Genomic DNA, 25,150 nt, shown 5'->3' on the forward strand with positions numbered 1-25,150 from the left:
CGATGCTCCGCAACCTACGTGCAAAGCGGTCGCACACCGGGTAAGGGAGTGAGAGCCCCAAACATAGCTGGGCGAGGCGCTCACTCCGCTCTTTAATATCTCGTTAATACCGCCAAGGAAATGGCACAAGCACACACACACAAGCATCCTCGGAAGAGGACAGTTCGAGTGACAGGTCAAATCCAAGAGTTCCGAAGACTACCTCCAGGAACAATCGGGAACAAGACCGATTACAAGTCGTCGAGTCTGTTACTGGGCGAACACGAGATGCGCACAGGAAATCGATCAGCCCTCACAATGGCCCAAGGCCAGAGATCGGACTGCTACGATTTACCCCAACAATCATCGTGCCACTCTTCGCAGAGAGGTGATAGACGCCAACGAGCCCGCGCATAGCAATCGAGGTGTAAAAAGGGCGTTGAAGGCAGGAAGCCTGGACGAAAGAGGCTACGAGGTCACCTCGAAGCGGTCTAAGAATCGGGCGCACTTGGGGCGACTACCAGTGCCAACCCCTTATCCCGCGGTGCGTCCGACACACAGAAATTTCCAAGGCGGCCAAGGAGCCTCCCCGCATAGCAATCGGGGTGTGAGGTTACGGATGCAGCATTGATAGCAATCGAGGTGGGAGGCGAAGGATGCAGAAGTGAGAGCCGAGGGATGTAGCAGAGATAGCAATCGGGGTGTGTGATGCAGAAGAGATAGCAATCGAGGTGTGCGGTGGGAAGGGCCCAGCAGCCAGAATGCATGAAGCGACGGATGAAGCAGTGATGACAACCGGGCTGTGAGGAGAGGAGGGATGCAGCCAAGAAAGCAATCAGGGCTCGAGGCAAGGGATGCATCAAGGATAGCAATCATGTTGTGAGGCGAGATTCCAAAGGCTAAACGTGAGAGGCTGCAGGGTCGACTCAGAGAGGTCTATGCATGTGAGAGGCTGAAAGCAAGGTCAACTCGGAGCGGTCTATGCATCGGGCGCGCTTGGGGCGACTACCAGTGCCAACCCCTTATCCCGCGACGCGTCCGACAAAGAGAACGTTCCAAGGCGGCAGAGGAGGTTACCAGCCGAAGGATGCAGTAGCAATAACAGGTATAGTTCCGCGGCGGCCGAGAAGACTCACCGCATAGGAATCGGGATGCGAGGCGAGGGATGCGGCGGGAAGGCCCCGACGGCTAAATGGAAGAGGCTGCAGGGCCGCCTCGGAATGGTCCAAGCATCGGACGCGATTGGGACGACTACCAGTGCCAACCCCTTATCCCGCGATGCGTCCGATACACAGATAGTTCCAAGGCGGCCGAGGAGCCTCACCGCATATCAATCGGGGTGCGAGGCGAGGGATGGGGCGGGAAGGCCCCAACGGCTAGACGGAAGAGGCTTCAGGGCCACCTCGGAATGCTCCAAGCATCGGACGCGCTTGGGGCGACTACCAGTGCCAACCCCTTATCCCGCGATGCGTCCGATACACAGATGGTTCCAAGGCGGCCGAGGAGCCTCACCGCATAGCAATCGGGGGTGCGAGGCGAGGGATGGGGCGGGAAGGCCCCAACGGCTAGACGGAAGAGGCTTCAGGGCCGCCTCGGAATGGTCCAAGCATCGGACGCGCTTGGGGCGACTACCAGTGACAACCCCTCATCCCGCGATGCGTCCGATACGAAGATGGTTCCAAGGCGGCCGAGGAGCCTCACCGCATAGCAATCGGGGTGCGAGGTGGGGGATGCGGCGAGATGGCCCCAACGGCTAGACGGAAGAGGCCACAGGGCCGCGTCGGAATAGTCCAAGCATCGGACGCGCTTGGGGCGACTACCAGTGACAACCCCTTATCCCGCGATGCGTCCGATACGAAGATAGTTCCAAGGCGGCCGAGGAGCCTCACCGCATAGCAATCCGGGTGCGAGGTGGGGGATGCGGCGAGATGGCCCCAACGGCTAGACGGAAGAGGCTGCAGGGCCGCCTCGGAATAGTCCAAGCATCGGACGCGCTTGGGGCGACTACCAGTGACAACCCCTTATCCCGCGATGCTTCCGATACGAAGACAGTTCCAAGGCGGCCGAGGAGCCTCACCGCATAGCAATGGGGGTGCGAGGTGAGGGATGCGGCGAGATGGCCCCAACGGCTAGACGGAAGAGGCCACAGGGCCGCCTCGGAATAGTCCAAGCATCGGACGCGCTTGGGGCGACTACCAGTGACAACCCCTTATCCCGCGATGCATCCGATACGAAGATAGTTCCCAGGCGGCCGAGGAGCCTCACCGCATAGCAATCGGGGTGCGAGGCGAGGGATGCGGCGAGATGGCCCCAAAGGGTAGACGGAAGAGGCTGCGGGGCCGCCTCGGAATAGTCCAAGCATCGAACGCGCTTGGGGCGACTACCACTGCCAACCCCTTATCCCGCGATGCGTCCGATACACAGATAGTTCCGAGGCGGCCGAGGAGCTGGGGGATGCGGCGAGATGGCCCCAACGGCTAGACGGAAGAGGCTGCAGGGCCGCCTCGGAATAGTCCAAGCATCGGACGCGCTTGGGGCGACTACCAGTGACAATCCCTTATCCCGCGATGCGTCCGATACACAGATAGTTCCGAGGCGGCCAAGGAGCCTCACCGCATAGCAATCGTGGTGCGAGGTGGGGGATGCAGCGAGATGGCCCCAACGGCTAGACGGAAGAGGCTGCAGGGCCGCCTCGGAATGGTCCAAGCATCGGACGCGCTTGGGGCGACTACCACTGCCAACCCCTTATCCCGCGATGCGTCCGATACACAGATAGTTCCAAGGCGGCCGAGGAGCCTCACCGAATAGCAATCGGGGTGCGAGGCGAGGGATGCGGCGAGAAAGCCCCAACGGCTAGAGGGAAGAGGCTTCAGGTCCGCCTCGGAATGGTCCAAGCATCGGACGCGCTTGGGGCGACTACCAGTGACAACCCCTTATCCCGCGACGCGTCCGATACACAGATAGTTCCAAGGCGGCCGAGGAGCCTCACCGCATAGCAATCGGGGTGCGAGGCGAGGGATGCGGCGAGAAGGACCCAACGGCTAGACGGAAGAGGCTTCAGGGCCGCCTCGGAATGGTCCAAGCATCGGACGCGCTTGGGGCGACTACCAGTGACAACCCCTTATCCCGCGACGCGTCCGATACACAGATAGTTCCAAGGCGGCCGAGGAGCCTCACCGCATAGCAATCGGGGTGCGAGGCGAGGGATGCGGCGAGAAGGACCCAACGGCTAGACGGAAGAGGCTTCAGGTCCGCCTCGGAATGGTCCAAGCATCGGACGCGCTTGGGGCGACTACCAGTGACAACCCCTTATCCCGCGACGCGTCCGATACACAGATAGTTCCAAGGCGGCCGAGGAGCCTCACCGCATAGCAATCGGGGTGCGAGGCGAGGGATGCGGCGAGAAGGACCCAACGGCTAGACGGAAGAGGCTTCAGGGCCGCCTCGGAATGGTCCAAGCATCGGACGCGCTTGGGGCGACTACCAGTGACAACCCCTTATCCCGCGATGCGTCCGATACACAGATAGTTCCAAGGCGGCCGAGGAGCCTCACCGCATAGCAATCGGGGTGCGAGGCGAGGGATGCGGCGAGAAGGACCCAACGGCTAGACGGAAGAGGCTTCAGGGCCGCCTCGGAATGGTCCAAGCATCGGACGCGCTTGGGGCGACTACCAGTGACAACCCCTTATCCCGCGACGCGTCCGATACACAGATAGTTCCAAGGCGGCCGAGGAGCCTCACCGCATAGCAATCGGGGTGCGAGGCGAGGGATGCGGCAAGAAGGACCCAACGGCTAGACGGAAGAGGCTTCAGGGCCGCCTCGGAATGGTCCAAGCATCGGACGCGCTTGGGGCGACTACCAGTGACAACCCCTTATCCCGCGACGCGTCCGATACACAGATAGTTCCAAGGCGGCCGAGGAGCCTCACCGCATAGCAATCGGGGTGCGAGGCGAGGGATGCGGCGAGAAGGACCCAACGGCTAGACGGAAGAGGCTTCAGGTCCGCCTCGGAATGGTCCAAGCATCGGACGCGCTTGGGGCGACTACCAGTGACAACCCCTTATCCCGCGACGCGTCCGATACACAGATAGTTCCAAGGCGGCCGAGGAGCCTCACCGCATAGCAATCGGGGTGCGAGGCGAGGGATGCGGCGAGAAGGACCCAACGGCTAGACGGAAGAGGCTTCAGGGCCGCCTCGGAATGGTCCAAGCATCGGACGCGCTTGGGGCGACTACCAGTGACAACCCCTTATCCCGCGACGCGTCCGATACACAGATAGTTCCAAGGCGGCCGAGGAGCCTCACCGCATAGCAATCGGGGTGCGAGGCGAGGGATGCGGCGAGAAGGACCCAACGGCTAGACGGAAGAGGCTTCAGGGCCGCCTCGGAATGGTCCAAGCATCGGACGCGCTTGGGGCGACTACCAGTGACAACCCCTTATCCCGCGATGCGTCCGATACACAGATAGTTCCAAGGCGGCCGAGGAGCCTCACCGCATAGCAATCGGGGTGCGAGGCGAGGGATGCGGCGAGAAGGACCCAACGGCTAGACGGAAGAGGCTTCAGGGCCGCCTCGGAATGGTCCAAGCATCGGACGCGCTTGGGGCGACTACCAGTGACAACCCCTTATCCCGCGACGCGTCCGATACACAGATAGTTCCAAGGCGGCCGAGGAGCCTCACCGCATAGCAATCGGGGTGCGAGGCGAGGGATGCGGCGAGAAGGACCCAACGGCTAGACGGAAGAGGCTTCAGGGCCGCCTCGGAATGGTCCAAGCATCGGACGCGCTTGGGGCGACTACCAGTGACAACCCCTTATCCCGCGACGCGTCCGATACACAGATAGTTCCAAGGCGGCCGAGGAGCCTCACCGCATAGCAATCGGGGTGCGAGGCGAGGGATGCGGCGAGAAGGACCCAACGGCTAGACGGAAGAGGCTTCAGGGCCGCCTCGGAATGGTCCAAGCATCGGACGCGCTTGGGGCGACTACCAGTGACAACCCCTTATCCCGCGACGCGTCCGATACACAGATAGTTCCAAGGCGGCCGAGGAGCCTCACCGCATAGCAATCGGGGTGCGAGGCGAGGGATGCGGCGAGAAGGACCCAACGGCTAGACGGAAGAGGCTTCAGGGCCGCCTGGGAATGGTCCATGCATCGCACGCGCTTGGGGCGACTACCAGTGACAACCCCTTATCCCGCGACGCGTCCGATACACAGATAGTTCCAAGGCGGCCGAGGAGCCTCACCGCATAGCAATCGGGGTGCGAGGCGAGGGATGCGGCGAGAAGGACCCAACGGCTAGACGGAAGAGGCTTCAGGGCCGCCTCGGAATGGTCCAAGCATCGGACGCGCTTGGGGCGACTACCAGTGACAACCCCTTATCCCGCGACGCGTCCGATACACAGATAGTTCCAAGGCGGCCGAGGAGCCTCACCGCATAGCAATCGGGGTGCGAGTCGAGGGATGCGGCGAGAAGGACCCAACGGCTAGACGGAAGAGGCTTCAGGGCCGCCTCGGAATGGTCCAAGCATCGGACGCGCTTGGGGCGACTACCAGTGACAACCCCTTATCCCGCGATGCGTCTGATACACAGATAGTTCCAAGGCGGCCGAGGAGCCTCACCGCATAGCAATCGGGGTGCGAGGCAAGGGATGCGGCGAGAAGGACCCAACGGCTAGACGGAAGAGGCTTCAGGGCCGCCTCGGAATGGTCCAAGCATCGGACGCGCTTGGGGCGACTACCGTTGCCAACCCCTTATCCCGCGATGCGTCTGATACACAGATAGTTCCGAGGCGGCCGAGGAGCCTCACCGCATAGCAATCGGGTTGCGAGGCAGATTATTGGGAAGGGAACCCCCTGGGATGCGGCTCAAGCAGTGCCCAAAGGGACTGGAATGCGGAATCACATCGAGAGACCCAAATGCTATACGAGGGCTCAAATCGAATTATCGATTTGGCCACGACATGGACGCATCGGAACGACTACCTTTGCCGAACCACTCGCAATTGCATCCATACCGAAACCAATAGACATTTCCGTTAGAGCCCTCGCATAGCATTCGGGAATCTCGCATGCCCCTCTAAATCGACCAATGCTGGCGCTCAACGAAAATCCGAGCGCTACCACCGTTCGAGCGCCAGCATTGGTCGAGTTAGAGGGGCACGGGGGAGAATGCTCCAGTCAACACCTCCCCTATATAAGTTATTTGTCCGATTCTCGCACAACCGTAGTCTGCCTCGTCGAATCAAACAACGGTCCCAGATTCCGACTTCCGTTCCGTAGAGACCCAAAAGCTAGATGGAGGCTCGCAAGAAAGAGAGTCGGCGCATAGCAATCGGGTTTCTCGAACGTTTAGGGACCGAGCTCACTTGCGGATAGGGCAAAATCCGCCAAGCAACCCAAAAGCTAGACGGGGGCTCGAATCGAATCGCCTAGGCGGCCACAACAACGACGTGTTGGATCGACTACCAGTGCCAAACCATTCAGCAAGACTAGTCTGTGTCGAGGCCGGATAGAGATTCTCAGAGAGCGCCCGTATAGCATTTAGGAGACCTGCCGCGTCCCTCACACTCGACAAATGGTGGTGCACGTTTATAAATCCGAGCGATCCCAACCCTTTCAAGCACCAACATCGGTCGAGATAGAGGGGCACGGAGGGGGCTGCGTGAGACAACACAGTCCCCTATATAAGTTATTTGTCCGATTCTCACACATCCGAAGAATGGTCATCAAATCGGACAACAGCCCAAACTTCCGACTTCCGTCCCAGAAAGCCCAAGAGCTATCTAAAACGTTCATGGCCGGAACTCGATCGCGGCTATACCAGTCCGCCAAGCAACCCAAAAGCTAGACTGGAGCTCTAGTCGAATCACCTCTGTGGCCATTGCAAGGACGTGTTGGAGCGACTACCATTGCCGAACCATTCCGCAGGTCGAGTCCATACCAAGGCCGCATAGAGATTCACGATGAGCTCCTGCATAGCAATCAGGAGACTTGCCGTGTCCATCACAATCGATAAATCCTGGTGCAAGATTTTTGCATCCGAGCGCTCCAACCAGTCGAGCACCAGCATCAATCGACATAAACGGGCACGGGGGGAGGATGCTCGAGAACACTACCTCCCCTATATAAGTTATTTGTCCGATTCTCAAGCAGCCGAAGTCTGGTCATCGAATCGGGTCAAAGACCACAACTTCCGACTTTACCCACAATGCAAGTCATCGAATCGAACATCGGCCCCCGAGTCGGACTCCATGCGTATGTCAGGTCATCGGACCCAAATTCCGCCTTCCTGCGCATGGCGGGCCATCAATATCAACTCGGTCATCGGACCCAAACTCCGCCTTTCTGCGCATGGCACGCCTTCAAATCGGTCATCGGACCCAAATTCCGCCTTCCTGTGCATGGCGGGCCATCAACATCAACTCGGTCATCGGACCCAAATTCCGCCTTTCTGCGCATGGCACGCCATCAACTCGGTCATCGGACCCAAATTCCGCCTTCCTGCGCATGGCAGGTCATCGGACACAAATTCAGACCTCGCCAATATGCCTACGTATCGAATCGGTCATCGGACCCAACTTCCGACTTCATCCATACTGTAGGGTCTTTGAGGTTGGCGCGGTGCGCTCAACCCGGGGAGTCGACCCATCGAAGCATACACCTCCCCTATATAAGCTATTTGTCCGATTCCCACACCTGTGTAGTTTGCACCTCTGACCAGGACATCGACCCCAACTTCCGAACTCGACTGCAACGACGGCACCAGCGCCTTGGTGCGCACCTTGCGACGCACAGTCCCAACATTCGCCTTCCTGCACATGGCAGGTCATCGGACCCAAATTCCGACCTCGCGAGTATGCCTACATATCGAATCGGTCATCGGACACAACTTCCGACTTCATCCATACCGTAGGGTCTTTGAGGTTGGCGCGGTGCGCTCAACCCGGGGAGTCGACCCAACGAAGCATACACCTCCCCTATATAAGCTATTTGTCCGATTCCCACACCTGTGTAGTTTGCACCTCCGATCAGGACATCGACCCCAACTTCCGAACTCGCCTGCAACGACCGAACCAGCGCCTTGGTGCGCACCTTGCAACGCACAGTGCCAACATTCGCCTTCCTGCACATGGCAGGTCATCGGACCCAAATTCCGACCTCGCGAGTATGCCTACATATCGAATCGGTCATCGGACCCAACTTCCGACTTCATCCATACCGTAGGGTCTTTGAGGTTGGCGCGGTGCGCTCAACCCGGGGAGTCGACCCAACGAAGCATACACCTCCCCTATATAAGCTATTTGTCCGATTCCCACACCTGTGTAGCTTGCACCTCCGATCAGGACATCGACCCCAACTTCCGAACTCGACTAAAAAGACCGCACCAGCACCTTGGTGTGCACCTTGCAACGCACAGTGCCAACATTCGCCTTCCTGCACATGGCAGGTCATCGGACCCAAATTCCGACCTCATGAGCATACCTACTAATCGAATCGGTCATCGGACCCAACTTCCGACTTCATCCATACCGTAGGGTCTTTGAGGTTGGCGCGGTGCGCTCAACCTGGGGAGTCGACCCATCGAAGCATACACCTCCCCTATATAAGCTATTTGTCCGATTCCGACACCTGTGTAGTTTGCACCTCCGCTCAGGACATCGACCCCAACTTCCGAACTCGCCTGCAACGACCGAACCAGCGCCTTGGTGCGCACCAAAAGTGCGCACTTTTGGAGGGCACTTTTGTGCGCTCCAAAGGTGCGCACTTTTGGAGGGCACTTTTGTGCGCTCCAAAGGTGCGCACTTTTGGAGGGCACTTTTTGGAGGGCACTTTTGTGCGCTCCAAAGGTGCGCACTTTTGGAGGGCACTTTTTGGAGGGCACTTTTCTGCGCTCCAAAGGTGCGCACTTTTGGAGGGCACTTTTTGGAGGGCACTTTTCTGCGCTCCAAAGGTGCGCACTTTTGGAGGGCACTTTTTGGAGGGCACTTTTCTGCGCTCCAAAGGTGCGCACTTTTGGAGGGCACTTTTTGGAGGGCACTTTTCTGCGCTCCAAAGGTGCGCACTTTTGGAGGGCACTTTTGTGCACTCCAAAGGTGCACACTTTTGGAGGGCACTTTTTGGAGGGCACTTTTCTGCACTCCAAAGGTGCGCACTTTTGGAGGGCACTTTTTGGAGGGCACTTTTGTGCGCTCCAAAGGTGCGCACTTTTGGAGGGCACTTTTTGGAGGGCACTTTTGTGCGCTCCAAAGGTGCGCACTTTTGGAGGGCACTTTTGTGCACTCCAAAGGTGCGCACTTTTGGAGGGCACTTTTCCTGCGCTCCAAAGGTGCACACCTAGGTGAGCACCTTCGACCACACCTTGTAGCACACCAAACTCTGACTTTCGACTTCATCCGCAATGCAGGGTCTTTGAGGTTGGCGCAATGCGCACAACCAGGGGAGTCGACCCATCAAACCCAACACCTCCCCTATATAAGCTATTTGTCTGATTCTCATACATGCGTAGCCTGCAGGAGCAATTAGGACATCGACCCCAACTTTCGGCTTCTAAACGAAAACAAGGTCTTTGAGGTTGGTGTAATGCGAACAACTAGGGGAGTCAACCCATCAAACCCAACACCTCCCCTATATAAGCTATTTGTCTGATTCTCATACATGTGTAGTCTACAGGAGCAATTAGGACATCGACCCCAACTTTTGACTTCTTAACGAAAACAAGGTCTTTGAGGTTGACGTAATGCGCACAACCAGGGGAGTCGACCCATCAAACCCAACACCTCCCCTATATAAGCTATTTGTCCGATTCTCATACATGTGTAGCCTACAGGAGCCATTAGGACATTGACCCCAACTTTTGACTTCTTAACGAAAACAAGGTCTTTGAGGTTGGCGTAATGCGCACAACCAAGGGAGTTGACCCATCAAACCCAACACCTCCCCTATATAAGCTATTTGTCTGATTCTCATACATGTGTAGCCTGCAACAACGATTAGGACATCCACCCCAACTTCTGAATTCGTCTGCGTTGACCGCACCAAAGGTGCACGCCTTGGTGCTCACCAAAATCCGACTTCCGACTTCTTCTGCTATGCGGGGTCTTTGAGGTTGGCGCAGTGCGCACAACCAGGGGAGTCAACCCACCGAATGCAACACCTCCCCTATATAAGCTATTTGTCTGATTCTCATACATGCGTAGACTGCAGCAATGATTAGGACATCCACCCCAACTTTTGACTTCTTAAACAAGACAGGGTCTTTGAAGTTGGTGCAGTGCACACAACCAGGGGAGTCGACCCATCAAACGCAACACCTCCCCTATATAAAGCTATTTGTCCGATTCTCATACGTGTAGTCTGCAGCAGCGATTAGGACATCGACCCCAACTTCCGAATTCGTTTGCATTGACCGCACCAAAGGTGCACGCCTTGGTGTGCACCTTGGAGTGCACTTTGGTGCTCACCTCGGTGCACACTTTGGTGTGCACCTCGGTGTGCACCAAAGGTGCGCACCTTGGAGCGCACCAAAGGTGTACACTTTGGAGCGCACCACATAGGGTCTTTGAGAGGTTGGCGCAGTGCGCACACCAAGGTGGGTGTTGAGGTGCGTGCCGAGGTGGGTGGGTGCTAGGGTGCGCTCCATGGTGGGTGCCAGGGTGGGTGCGTGCTAGGGTGGATTCCAAAGAGGGTCATAGGGTGGGTGCCAAGGTGGGTTGGTGATATAGTGGGTTCAAAGGTGGGTACTAGGGTGGGTTCCAAGGTGGGTCACAAGTTGGGTGCCAGGATGCGTGGGTGTTAGGTTGGGTGCCAAGGTGGGCTCCTGCGTGGGTGGGTGCTAGGGTGGGTTTCAAGGTGGACGCGAGGGCGGGTGCCAAGGTGGGTAACAAGTTGGGTGTTAGGATGGGTGAGTGCTAGAGTGGGTGCCAAGGTGGGTGGGTGCTAAGGTGGATGCCAAGGTGGTTCACAGGGTGGGTGGGTTCTAGGGTGAGTTCCAAGGTGGGTCACAGGTTTAGTGCTAGGGTGCGTGTCAAGGCGGGTGTCGAGGTGCCTGGGTGCTAGGGTGTGGATGCCAATGTGGGTCATAGGGTGGGTACTAGGGTGGGCTGCAATGTGGGTGCCAAGGTGGGTAACATGCTCGGTTGGTTCTAAATTGGGTGTCAGGGTGGGTGTGCACCCACCTTGCCCGAGGTGGGTGCCAAGGTGCCAGTGTGGGTGGGTGCTAAGGTGGATGCCAAGGTGGGTGAGAAGGTGGGTGATAGGTTGAGTGGTAGGATGGGTGGGTGCCAAGATGGGTCACAGGGTGGGTGCAAGGGTGGGTAGGTGCTAGGGTTGGTGTCAGGGTGGGTGGGTGCTAGGTTGGGTTCCAAGGTGGGTGCGAGGGTGAGTGTCAAGGTGGGTCACAGGTTAGGTGCTAGGATGGGTGAGTGCTAGGGTGCAAAGGTGCCAGGGTGGGTGCTAGGATGGGTCGATGCTAGGGTGAGTGGCAAGGTGGGTCCACAAGTGTCAAGGTGGGTGCCGAGGTGGGTGCCAACTTGGGTTCCAAGGTGGGTGCCAAGTGGGCGACTGCTATGGTGGATGCCAAGGTGGGTCACGGGGTGGGTGCCAAGTTGCTAGGTTGTGTTCCAAGGTGGGTGCCAACGTGGCTGCTAGGGTGCGTGGGTTAAAGGGTGTGTCACAACGTGGGTGCCAGGATGGGTGCGCACCCACACTGGCCAAGACGGGTGCAAGGTTGGGTTCCAAGCCCGGTCACAGGCTGGGTGCTAGGATGGGTGGGTGCCAAGGTGGGCACCAGGGTGGGTGCACCCACCCTGGCCAAGGTGGGTCACGGGGTGGGTCCTAGGGTGGGTAACAGGGTGGGTACTAAGGTGCGTGCCAAGGTGGGTCATGGGGTGGGTGCCAAGGTGGGCACCAGGGTGGGTGTGCACCAACCCTAGCCAGGGTAGGTCACGGGGTGGTTGTCGGGGTGGGCGTCAAGGAGCCAAGGTGGGTGGCAAGTAGCCAAGTTGCGTGCCAAGGTGGGTGTCGGGGTGGGTGCCAAGGATCCAAGGTGGGTGCCAAGGAACCAAGGTGGGTGTCTGGGTGGGTGCCGAGGTGGGAGCCAGGGTGGGTCCCAAGGTGAGTGCAAAGGTGGGTGCCAGGGTCAAGGTGAGTGCCAATGTGGGTTCCAAGGTGCCAGGGTCAGGGTGAGTGCCAATGTGGGTTCAAAGGTGCTAAGTTGGGTGCGAGGTTGGGTGCGAGGGTGGGTGGGTGCCAAGGTGTGCTAGGTGGAAGCCCGGGTGGGTCGGCATCCCATGGGTGTCGAGTTGGGTGCCTGATGGGTGCTTCTTGTCAAGTTTTAGTCGTCGGGACTCATTTCGAGCCTTAGAGGTCGTTTCTTGTCCGGTTGCCCTGTCTTCGACCTGGGAACCCAATTTTGGTCCTCGGGTCCCATTTTTTTTTGTCTCGCATCCCACTTTTGGCCTGTGGCCTTTTCGGGGTCGATTCTCGTTTTGGGCATCAGAGCATGTTTCTTCTCCTAAAACCCAATATTTGTTTATTAAGTCTCGGAACACATTTTTGTTCTCGTGGACCCATCATGGGTCTTGGAACGCATTTGTGGTCCTTGGGTCCCATTTTGCATCCCGAAACTTGTGTTTTGGTGCTTGATCCCTATTTTGGGTGCCCACCTTGCACCAAGTGCGCACCCGGGGCAAACCGAGCGCCTTGGTGCACCGGGGCAAGATCGAGCGTGCACCCGAGGCGCCCCGAACATGCACCAAGGTGCACTCGGCCCACATGTGAGCGCAGGTCGTTGCGCCCGAGGTGGTGTGTGGGCACCGCGTTGCAGACGGGACACTGCACGCACACGACGCCCCGTCCAGGTGCACGCACGTAGGCCGGGCCGGGTGCACACCCGACGCCCTAGCAAGGTGCGCGCACCCGGGCAGGGCTCACACTTGGCGAACGGGGCGCACTTCGCGAGGGAGGGTGTGCACCTCGACGGGGGTGGGTGGCCGGGGTGGATTCGCACGTGGGTCGCGGTTTGCTAAGTACACACTGCGACAAGCTCATAACGGGTGCGATCATACCAGCGTTAGTGCACCGGATCCCATCAGAACTCCGCAGTTAAGCGCGCTTGGGCCGGAGTAGTACTAGGATGGGTGACCTCCCGGGAAGTCCCGGTGTTGCACCCTTTCTTAGTTTTTCGCCGGGCGTCGCAATGCTATTTGAATAAACCTTTTGCCCGTTTGCGTTCTCGTCGGGGCCGGGCCGGGCCGGGGTGCGCTGCCCGCACTACCGCGCGCGCGGGGGCGACACCGAGCGCGCACCCGAGGCGCCCCGAGCACACAGGCCACGGTGCAACCCGGGCGTTGTGCGCGCACCCCGGTGCGCCCGAGGTGCTGCGCGCGCACCCAGGTGAAATCGGTGTGCACCTCGGCCAGTGCGCGCTCGGTCGAGTCGCGCACGTTGGCCAAGGTGCACGGTGATGTTTCTTACTCTAAGGTTCCGCACCAGACGCCCGGGACAGGTGAGCGAAGCTGGGCGGGGCCGGGTGCGCGGCCGGGGCAGGTGCACGCAGCTGGAGAGAGCTTTGGAGCACACCAGAGGTGCGCACCTTGGAGCACACTTCGGAGCGCACCAATGATGCGCTCCATTCAAAAGTTTCCTGAAAAGGCAAAAAAAGTTGAGATTATAGAATTTCCCACTTGAGAGATTGTAAAAAAAAAAAATTTAAAATGAAGGAAACGCGGGTGCCAAGGTGTGCGCGCCCGGGTGCGCAGCCCAGCCAAGGTGTGCGCACCAAGGCGCCCACCCTGGCGAAGGTGCACGCAAGGTGCGCACCCGAGGCAAACCGGACAATTAACCCAACTTTCGACTTCGCGCGCACCTGCGCACCTTGGAGCGCACTTCGGAGCGCTCCTTGTTGCGCACCAATCTTGGGCACCTCGGAGTGCACCATGGCGCCCACCAAGGTGCGCACCCGGGGCAAACCGAGCTCCGACTTCGTGCGCACCTTGGAGCGCACGAAAGGTGCGCACCATGGCGCCCACCAAGGTGCGCAGCCCAGCCAAGGCGTGCGCATCAAGGTGCGCACCCTGGCGAAGGTGCGCACCCGGGGCAAACCGAGCTCCGACTTCGTGCGCACCTTGGAGCGCACAAAGGGTGCGCAACCCAGCCAAGGTGTGCGCACCCCGGGCAAACCGAGCTCCGAATCGTGCGCACCTTGGAGCACACTTCGGAGCCCTCCTTGGTGCGCACCGATGTTGCGCACCTCGGAGCGCACCCGGGGAAAACAATGCAATTAACCCGACTTTCGACTTCGTGGGCACCTCGGAGCGCTCTCGGGTTCGCACCTCGGAGCACACCGAGGTGCGCACCTTTGATGCGCTGCCTTCACCAATTTCCAGAAAAGGCAAGAAAACATTGAGAAGGTGTGCGCACCGAGGTGCCCACCCTGGCGAAGGTGCACGCGAGGTGCGCACCCGGGGCAAACCGGGCTCCGACTTCGTGCACGCCATGCTGCGCACCTTGGAGGGCCATGGTGCGCACCTTGGAGCACACTTCGGAGCGCTCAATGGTGCCCAACCCAGCCAAGGTGCCCACCGCGGCGAAGGTGCACGCGAGGTGCGCACCCGGGGCAAACCGGGCTCCGACTTCGTGCACGCCGCACCTTGGAGCACACTTCGGAGCGCTCCTTGGTGCACACCAGGGCGCGCAACCCAGCCGAGGTGCCCACCCCGGCGAAGGTGCACGCGGGGTGCGCACCCGAGGCAAACCGGGCTCCGACTTCGTGCACGCCATGGTGCCCACCGCGGCGAAGGTGCACGCGAGGTGCGCACCCGGGGCAAACCGGGCTCCGACTTCGTGCACGCCGCACCTTGGAGCACACTTCGGAGCGCTCCTTGGTGCGCACCAGGGCGCGCAACCCAGCCGAGGTGCCCACCCCGGCGAAGGTGCACGCGAGGTGCGCACCCGGGGCAAACCGGGCTCCGACTTCGTGCACGCCATGGTGCCCACCGCGGCGAAGGTGCACGCGAGGTGCGCACCCGGGGCAAACCGGGCTCCGACTTCGTGCACGCCGCACCTTGGAGCACACTTCGGAGCGCTCCTTGGTGCGCACCATGGTGCCCACCAGGGCGCGCAACCCCGCCGAAGGTGCACGCGAGGTGCGCACCCGGGGCAAACCGGGCTCCGACTTCGTGCACGCCGCACCTTGGAGCACACTTCGGAGCGCTCCTTGGTGCGCACCAGGGCGCGCAACCCCGCCGAAGGTGCACGCGAGGTGCGCACCCGGGGCAAACCGGGCTCCGACTTCGTGCACGCCATGGTGCGCACCAGGGTGCCCACCGCGGCGAAGGTGCGCACCCGGGGCAAACCGGGCTCCGACTTCGTGCACGCCGCACCTTGGAGCACACTTCGGAGCGCTCCTTGGTGCGCACCAGGGCGCGCAACCCAGCCGAGGTGCCCACCCCGGCGAAGGTGCACGCGAGGTGCGCACCCGGGGCAAACCGGGCTCCGACTTCGTGCACGCCATGGTGCCCACCGCGGCGAAGGTGCGCACCCGGGGCAAACCGGGCTAGGACTTCGTGCACGCCGCACCTTGGAGCACACTTCGGAGCGCTCCTTGGTGCGCACCATGGTGCCCACCAGGCCGCGCAACCCAGCCAAGGTGTGCGCACCAAGGTGCACGCGAGGTGCGCACCCGGGGCAAACCGGGGTCCGGCTTCGTGCACGCCGCACCTTGGAGCACACATCGGGGCGCTCCCGGGTTCGCACCGGCGTTGCGCACCGTGGTGGGCACCTCGGAGCGCACCGTGGTGGGCACCTCGGAGCACACCAAGGTGGGCAGCGAGGTGCGCACCTTTGATGCGATGCCTTCACTAATTTCCATAAAAGGCAAAAGAAAACGAGATTTTAAAATTTCCGTTTTGAAAGATAGTGAGAAAAAGGGAATGCTGGTGCCATCTTGAGCCCGCCCTGGTGCGCAGCCCAGCCAAGGTGTGCGCACCAAGGTGCCCACCCTGGCGAAGGTGCGCGCCCGGGCAATTAACCCAACTTCCAACTTCGCGCGCGCCAGGGTGGGAGCGCACCCAACAACCGGGCCTGGGAAGAGCCAATGCGAGAAACCCCACCAAACGCTCTGACAAAAAAAGAGGGGGCGCTCCAGTAACCCCGCTTCGGAGCGCACCCTGGGCAAACCCAGCCAGGGTGCCCACCCCGGCCAAGGTGCAGGCGAGGTGCGCACCCGGGGCAAACCGGGCTCCGACAACGTGCACGCCGCACCTTGGAGCACACTTCGTAGCGCTCCCGGGTGCGCACCTCAGAGCACACCAAGGTGGGCAGCGAGGTGCGCACCTTTGATGCGCTGCCTTCACTAATTTCCAGAAAAGGCAAAAAAAAGAGGAGATTTTAAAATTTCCGTTTTGAAAGATAGTGAAAAAAACGGAACGCGGGTGCCATCTTGAGCCCGCCCGGGTGCACAGCCCAGGTAAGGTGCCCACCCTGGCAAAGGTGCGCACCCGGGCAATTAACCCTACTTCCGACTTCGTGCGCGCCAGGGTGGCAACCGGGCCTGGGAAGAGCCAATGCGAGAAACCCCACCAAACGCTCCGACAAAAAAAGAGGCGGCGCTCCAATAACCCCGCTTCGGAGCGCAGCCGGGGCAAACCCAGCCAAGGTGCCCACCCCGACGAAGGTGCACGCGAGGTGCGCACCCGGGGCAAACCGGGCTCCGACAACGTGCACGCAGCACCTTGGAGCACACTTCGAAGCACTCCCGGGTGCCCACCGGCGTTGCGCACCGTGGTGGGCAGCGAGGTGCGCACCTTTGATGCGCTGCCTTCACTAATTTCCAGAAAAGGCAAAAAAAAATGAGATTTTAAAATTTCCGTTTTGAAAGATAGTGAAAAAAACGGAACGCGGGTGCCATCTTGAGCCCGCCCTGGTGCGCAGCCCAGGCAAGGCATGCGCACCAAGGTGCCCACCCGCGGTGCACGCCCGGGGCAAACCGGGCTCCGACTTCGTGCAGGCCGCACCTTGGAGCACACTTCGGAGCGCTCCTTGGTGCGCACCATGGTGCCCACCAGGGCGCACCCGGGGCAAACCGGGCTCCGACTTCGTGCACGCCGCACCTTGGAGCACACATCGGAGCGCTCCCAGGTTCGCACCAGCGTTGCGCACCTTTGATGCGCTGCCTTCACTAATTTCCAGAAAAGGCAAAAAAAAACGATATTTTAAAATTTCCGTTCTGAAAGATAGTGAAAAAAACGGAACGCGGGTGCCATCTTGAGCCCTTCCTGGTGCGCAGCCCAGGCAAGTTGTGCGCACCAAGGTGCCCACCCTGGCGGAGGTGCGCGCCCGGGGCAAACCGGGCTCCGACTTCGTGCACTGCATGGTGCCCACCAAGGCGCGCAACCCAGCCAAGGTGCCCACCGCAGCGAAGGTGCACGCGAGGTGCGCACCCGAGGTGCACACCCGGGGCAAACCGAGCTCCGACTTCGTGCACGCCGCACCTTGGAGCACACTTCAGAGCGCTCCTTGGTGCGCACCAGGGCGCGCAACCCAGCCAAGGTGCTCACCCCGACGAAGGTGCACGCGAGGTGCGCACCCGGGGCAAGCCGGGCTCGGACTTCGTGCACGCCGCACCTTGGAGCACACATCGGAGCGCTCCCGGGTTCGCACCAGCATTGCGCACCTTTGATGCGCTGCCTTCACTAATTTCCAGAAAAGGCAAAAAAAAAAAAAAAACGAGATTTTAAAATTTCCGTTTTGAAAGATAGTGAAAAAAACGGAACGCGGGTGCCATCTTGAGCCCGCCCTGGTGTGCAGCCCAGGCAAGTTGTGCGCACCAAGGCACCCACCCTGGCCAAGGTGGGTCACGGGGTGGGTCCTAGGGTGGGTAACGGGGTGGGTACTAAGGTGCGTGCCAAGGTGGGTCATGGGGTGGGTGCCAAGGTGGGCACCAGGGTGGGTGTGCACCAACCCTAGCCAGGGTAGGTCACGGGGTGGTTGTCGGGGTGGGCGTCAAGGAGCCAAGGTGGGTGGCAAGTAGCCAAGTTGCGTGCCAAGGTGGGTGTCGGGGTGGGTGCCAAGGATCCAAGGTGGGTGCCAAGGAACCAAGGTGGGTGTCTGGGTGGGTGCCGAGGTGGGAGCCAGGGTGGGTCCCAAGGTGAGTGCAAAGGTGGGTGCCAGGGTCAAGGTGAGTGCCAATGTGGGTTCCAAGGTGCCAGGGTCAGGGTGAGTGCCAATGTGGGTTCAAAGGTGCTAAGTTGGGTGCGAGGTTGGGTGCGAGGGTGGGTGGGTGCCAAGGTGTGCTAGGTGGAAGCCCGGGTGGGTCGGCATCCCATGGGTGTCGAGTTGGGTGCCTGATGGGTGCTTCTTGTCAAGTTTTAGTCGTCGGGACTCATTTCGAGCCTTAGAGGTCGTTTCTTGTCCGGTTGCCCTGTCTTCGACCTGGGAACCCAATTTTGGTCCTCGGGTCCCATTTTTTTTTGTCTCGCATCCCACTTTTGGCCTGTGGCCTTTTCGGGGTCGATTCTCGTTTTGGGCATCAGAGCATGTTTCTTCTCCTAAAACCCAATATTTGTTTATTAAGTCTCGGAACACATTTTTGTTCTCGTGGACCCATCATGGGTCTTGGAACGCATTTGTGGTCCTTGGGTCCCATTTTGCATCCCGAAACTTGTGTTTTGGTGCTTGATCCCTATTTTGGGTGCCCACCTTGCACCAAGTGCGCACCCGGGGCAAACCGAGCGCCTTGGTGCACCGGGGCAAGATCGAGCGTGCACCCGAGGCGCCCCGAACATGCACCAAGGTGCACTCGGCCCACATGTGAGCGCAGGTCGTTGCGCCCGAGGTGGTGTGTGGGCACCGCGTTGCAGACGGGACACTGCACGCACACGACGCCCCGTCCAGGTGCACGCACGTAGGCCGGGCCGGGTGCACACCCGACGCCCTAGCAAGGTGCGCGCACCCGGGCAGGGCTCACACTTGGCGAACGGGGCGCACTTCGCGAGGGAGGGTGTGCACCTCGACGGGGGTGGGTGGCCGGGGTGGATTCGCACGTGGGTCGCGGTTTGCTAAGTACACACTGCGACAAGCTCATAACGGGTGCGATCATACCAGCGTTAGTGCACCGGATCCCATCAGAACTCCGCAGTTAAGCGCGCTTGGGCCGGAGTAGTACTGGGATGGGTGACCTCCCGGGAAGTCCCGGTGTTGCACCCTTTTTTAGTTTTTCGCCGGGCGTCGCAATGCTATTTGAATAAACCTTTTGCCCGTTTGCGTTCTCGTCGGGGCCGGGCCGGGCCGGGGTGCGCTGCCCGCACTACCGCGCGCGCGGGGGCGACACCGAGCGCGCACCCGAGGCGCCCCGAGCACACAGGCCACGGTGCAACCCGGGCGTTGTGCGCGCACCCCGGTGCGCCCGAGGTGCTGCGCGCGCACCCAGGTGAAATCGGTGTGCACCTCGGCCAGTGCGCGCTCGGTCGAGTCGCGCACGTTGGCCAAGGTGCACGGTGATGTTTCTTACTCTAAGGTTCCGCACCAGACGCCCGGGACAGGTGAGCGAAGCTGGGCGGGGCCGGGTGCGCGGCCGGGGCAGGTGCACGCAGCTGGAGAGAGCTTTGGAGCACACCAGAGGTGCGCACCTTGGAGCACACTTCGGAGCGCACCAATGATGCGCTCCATTCAAAAGTTTCCTGAAAAGGCAAAAAAAGTTGAGATTATAGAATTTCCCACTTGAGAGATTGTAAAAAAAAAAAATTTAAAATGAAGGAAACGCGGGTGCCAAGGTGTGCGCGCCCGGGTGCGCAGCCCAGCCAAGGTGTGCGCACCAAGGCGCCCACCCTGGCGAAGGTGCACGCAAGGTGCGCACCCGAGGCAAACCGGACAATTAACCCAACTTTCGACTTCGCGCGCACCTGCGCACCTTGGAGCGCACTTCGGAGCGCTCCTTGGTGCGCACCAATCTTGGGCACCTCGGAGTGCACCATGGCGCCCACCAAGGTGCGCACCCGGGGCAAACCGAGCTCCGACTTCGTGCGCACCTTGGAGCGCACGAAAGGTGCGCACCATGGCGCCCACCAAGGTGCGCAGCCCAGCCAAGGCGTGCGCATCAAGGTGCGCACCCTGGCGAAGGTGCGCACCCGGGGCAAACCGAGCTCCGACTTCGTGCGCACCTTGGAGCGCACAAAGGGTGCGCAACCCAGCCAAGGTGTGCGCACCCCGGGCAAACCGAGCTCCGAATCGTGCGCACCTTGGAGCACACTTCGGAGCCCTCCTTGGTGCGCACCGATGTTGCGCACCTCGGAGCGCACCCGGGGAAAACAATGCAATTAACCCGACTTTCGACTTCGTGGGCACCTCGGAGCGCTCTCGGGTTCGCACCTCGGAGCACACCGAGGTGCGCACCTTTGATGCGCTGCCTTCACCAATTTCCAGAAAAGGCAAGAAAACATTGAGAAGGTGTGCGCACCGAGGTGCCCACCCTGGCGAAGGTGCACGCGAGGTGCGCACCCGGGGCAAACCGGGCTCCGACTTCGTGCACGCCATGCTGCGCACCTTGGAGGGCCATGGTGCGCACCTTGGAGCACACTTCGGAGCGCTCAATGGTGCCCAACCCAGCCAAGGTGCCCACCGCGGCGAAGGTGCACGCGAGGTGCGCACCCGGGGTAAACCGGGCTCCGACTTCGTGCACGCCGCACCTTGGAGCACACTTCGGAGCGCTCCTTGGTGCGCACCAGGGCGCGCAACCCAGCCGAGGTGCCCACCCCGGCGAAGGTGCACGCGGGGTGCGCACCCGGGGCAAACCGGGCTCCGACTTCGTGCACGCCATGGTGCCCACCGCGGCGAAGGTGCACGCGAGGTGCGCACCCGGGGCAAACCGGGCTCCGACTTCGTGCACGCCGCACCTTGGAGCACACTTCGGAGCGCTCCTTGGTGCGCACCAGGGCGCGCAACCCAGCCGAGGTGCCCACCCCAGCGAAGGTGCACGCGAGGTGCGCACCCGGGGCAAACCGGGCTCCGACTTCGTGCACGCCATGGTGCCCACCGCGGCGAAGGTGCACGCGAGGTGCGCACCCGGGGCAAACCGGGCTCCGACTTCGTGCACGCCATGGTGCCCACCGCGGCGAAGGTGCACGCGAGGTGCGCACCCGGGGCAAACCGGGCTCCGACTTCGTGCACGCCGCACCTTGGAGCACACTTCGGAGCGCTCCTTGGTGCGCACCATGGTGCCCACCAGGGCGCGCAACCCCGCCGAAGGTGCACGCGAGGTGCGCACCCGGGGCAAACCGGGCTCCGACTTCGTGCACGCCGCACCTTGGAGCACACTTCGGAGCGCTCCTTGGTGCGCACCAGGGCGCGCAACCCCGCCGAAGGTGCACGCGAGGTGCGCACCCGGGGCAAACCGGGCTCCGACTTCGTGCACGCCATGGTGCGCACCAGGGTGCCCACCGCGGCGAAGGTGCGCACCCGGGGCAAACCGGGCTCCGACTTCGTGCACGCCGCACCTTGGAGCACACTTCGGAGCGCTCCTTGGTGCGCACCAGGGCGCGCAACCCAGCCGAGGTGCCCACCCCGGCGAAGGTGCACGCGAGGTGCGCACCCGGGGCAAACCGGGCTCCGACTTCGTGCACGCCATGGTGCCCACCGCGGCGAAGGTGCGCACCCGGGGCAAACCGGGCTAGGACTTCGTGCACGCCGCACCTTGGAGCACACTTCGGAGCGCTCCTTGGTGCGCACCATGGTGCCCACCAGGCCGCGCAACCCAGCCAAGGTGTGCGCACCAAGGTGCACGCGAGGTGCGCACCCGGGGCAAACCGGGGTCCGGCTTCGTGCACGCCGCACCTTGGAGCACACATCGGGGCGCTCCCGGGTTCGCACCGGCGTTGCGCACCGTGGTGGGCACCTCGGAGCGCACCGTGGTGGGCACCTCGGAGCACACCAAGGTGGGCAGCGAGGTGCGCACCTTTGATGCGATGCCTTCACTAATTTCCATAAAAGGCAAAAGAAAACGAGATTTTAAAATTTCCGTTTTGAAAGATAGTGAGAAAAAGGGAATGCTGGTGCCATCTTGAGCCCGCCCTGGTGCGCAGCCCAGCCAAGGTGTGCGCACCAAGGTGCCCACCCTGGCGAAGGTGCGCGCCCGGGCAATTAACCCAACTTCCAACTTCGCGCGCGCCAGGGTGGGAGCGCACCCAACAACCGGGCCTGGGAAGAGCCAATGCGAGAAACCCCACCAAACGCTCTGACAAAAAAAGAGGGGGCGCTCCAGTAACCCCGCTTCGGAGCGCACCCTGGGCAAACCCAGCCAGGGTGCCCACCCCGGCCAAGGTGCAGGCGAGGTGCGCACCCGGGGCAAACCGGGCTCCGACAACGTGCACGCCGCACCTTGGAGCACACTTCGTAGCGCTCCCGGGTGCGCACCTCAGAGCACACCAAGGTGGGCAGCGAGGTGCGCACCTTTGATGCGCTGCCTTCACTAATTTCCAGAAAAGGCAAAAAAAAGAGGAGATTTTAAAATTTCCGTTTTGAAAGATAGTGAAAAAAACGGAACGCAGGTGCCATCTTGAGCCCGCCCGGGTGCACAGCCCAGGTAAGGTGCCCACCCTGGCAAAGGTGCGCACCCGGGCAATTAACCCTACTTCCGACTTCGTGCGCGCCAGGGTGGCAACCGGGCCTGGGAAGAGCCAATGCGAGAAACCCCACCAAACGCTCCGACAAAAAAAGAGGCGGCGCTCCAATAACCCCGCTTCGGAGCGCAGCCGGGGCAAACCCAGCCAAGGTGCCCACCCCGACGAAGGTGCACGCGAGGTGCGCACCCGGGGCAAACCGGGCTCCGACAACGTGCACGCAGCACCTTGGAGCACACTTCGAAGCACTCCCGGGTGCCCACCGGCGTTGCGCACCGTGGTGGGCAGCGAGGTGCGCACCTTTGATGCGCTGCCTTCACTAATTTCCAGAAAAGGCAAAAAAAAATGAGATTTTAAAATTTCCGTTTTGAAAGATAGTGAAAAAAACGGAACGCGGGTGCCATCTTGAGCCCGCCCTGGTGCGCAGCCCAGGCAAGGCATGCGCACCAAGGTGCCCACCCGCGGTGCACGCCCGGGGCAAACCGGGCTCCGACTTCGTGCAGGCCGCACCTTGGAGCACACTTCGGAGCGCTCCTTGGTGCGCACCATGGTGCCCACCAGGGCGCACCCGGGGCAAACCGGGCTCCGACTTCGTGCACGCCGCACCTTGGAGCACACATCGGAGCGCTCCCAGGTTCGCACCAGCGTTGCGCACCTTTGATGCGCTGCCTTCACTAATTTCCAGAAAAGGCAAAAAAAAACGATATTTTAAAATTTCCGTTCTGAAAGATAGTGAAAAAAACGGAACGCGGGTGCCATCTTGAGCCCTTCCTGGTGCGCAGCCCAGGCAAGTTGTGCGCACCAAGGTGCCCACCCTGGCGGAGGTGCGCGCCCGGGGCAAACCGGGCTCCGACTTCGTGCACTGCATGGTGCCCACCAAGGCGCGCAACCCAGCCAAGGTGCCCACCGCAGCGAAGGTGCACGCGAGGTGCGCACCCGAGGTGCACACCCGGGGCAAACCGAGCTCCGACTTCGTGCACGCCGCACCTTGGAGCACACTTCAGAGCGCTCCTTGGTGCGCACCAGGGCGCGCAACCCAGCCAAGGTGCTCACCCCGGCGAAGGTGCACGCGAGGTGCGCACCCGGGGCAAGCCGGGCTCGGACTTCGTGCACGCCGCACCTTGGAGCACACATCGGAGCGCTCCCGGGTTCGCACCAGCATTGCGCACCTTTGATGCGCTGCCTTCACTAATTTCCAGAAAAGGCAAAAAAAAAAAAAAAACGAGATTTTAAAATTTCCGTTTTGAAAGATAGTGAAAAAAACGGAACGCGGGTGCCATCTTGAGCCCGCCCTGGTGTGCAGCCCAGGCAAGTTGTGCGCACCAAGGCACCCACCCTGGCCAAGGTGGGTCACGGGGTGGGTCCTAGGGTGGGTAACGGGGTGGGTACTAAGGTGCGTGCCAAGGTGGGTCATGGGGTGGGTGCCAAGGTGGGCACCAGGGTGGGTGTGCACCAACCCTAGCCAGGGTAGGTCACGGGGTGGTTGTCGGGGTGGGCGTCAAGGAGCCAAGGTGGGTGGCAAGTAGCCAAGTTGCGTGCCAAGGTGGGTGTCGGGGTGGGTGCCAAGGATCCAAGGTGGGTGCCAAGGAACCAAGGTGGGTGTCTGGGTGGGTGCCGAGGTGGGAGCCAGGGTGGGTCCCAAGGTGAGTGCAAAGGTGGGTGCCAGGGTCAAGGTGAGTGCCAATGTGGGTTCCAAGGTGCCAGGGTCAGGGTGAGTGCCAATGTGGGTTCAAAGGTGCTAAGTTGGGTGCGAGGTTGGGTGCGAGGGTGGGTGGGTGCCAAGGTGTGCTAGGTGGAAGCCCGGGTGGGTCGGCATCCCATGGGTGTCGAGTTGGGTGCCTGATGGGTGCTTCTTGTCAAGTTTTAGTCGTCGGGACTCATTTCGAGCCTTAGAGGTCGTTTCTTGTCCGGTTGCCCTGTCTTCGACCTGGGAACCCAATTTTGGTCCTCGGGTCCCATTTTTTTTTGTCTCGCATCCCACTTTTGGCCTGTGGCCTTTTCGGGGTCGATTCTCGTTTTGGGCATCAGAGCATGTTTCTTCTCCTAAAACCCAATATTTGTTTATTAAGTCTCGGAACACATTTTTGTTCTCGTGGACCCATCATGGGTCTTGGAACGCATTTGTGGTCCTTGGGTCCCATTTTGCATCCCGAAACTTGTGTTTTGGTGCTTGATCCCTATTTTGGGTGCCCACCTTGCACCAAGTGCGCACCCGGGGCAAACCGAGCGCCTTGGTGCACCGGGGCAAGATCGAGCGTGCACCCGAGGCGCCCCGAACATGCACCAAGGTGCACTCGGCCCACATGTGAGCGCAGGTCGTTGCGCCCGAGGTGGTGTGTGGGCACCGCGTTGCAGACGGGACACTGCACGCACACGACGCCCCGTCCAGGTGCACGCACGTAGGCCGGGCCGGGTGCACACCCGACGCCCTAGCAAGGTGCGCGCACCCGGGCAGGGCTCACACTTGGCGAACGGGGCGCACTTCGCGAGGGAGGGTGTGCACCTCGACGGGGGTGGGTGGCCGGGGTGGATTCGCACGTGGGTCGCGGTTTGCTAAGT

The 25,150-nt window shown here is 61.0% G+C and overlaps 2 non-coding genes across 2 annotated transcripts; both read left to right on the plus strand.

The window, feature by feature from the left end:
- Positions 1-13,031: 13,031 nt before the first annotated feature.
- On the plus strand, positions 13,032-13,150 carry LOC131871310 (5S ribosomal RNA). Its single transcript, XR_009369568.1, has one exon. It is a non-coding gene; the product is annotated as a 5S ribosomal RNA (ribosomal RNA).
- Positions 13,151-19,065: 5,915 nt separating this feature from the next.
- LOC131871303 (5S ribosomal RNA) lies at positions 19,066-19,184 on the plus strand. The gene has a single exon (XR_009369561.1). It is a non-coding gene; the product is annotated as a 5S ribosomal RNA (ribosomal RNA).
- Positions 19,185-25,150: the final 5,966 nt, after the last annotated feature.

This window comes from Cryptomeria japonica, unplaced genomic scaffold (assembly GCF_030272615.1).
Source record: "Cryptomeria japonica unplaced genomic scaffold, Sugi_1.0 HiC_scaffold_391, whole genome shotgun sequence".
Lineage (NCBI taxonomy): Eukaryota > Viridiplantae > Streptophyta > Pinopsida > Cupressales > Cupressaceae > Cryptomeria > Cryptomeria japonica.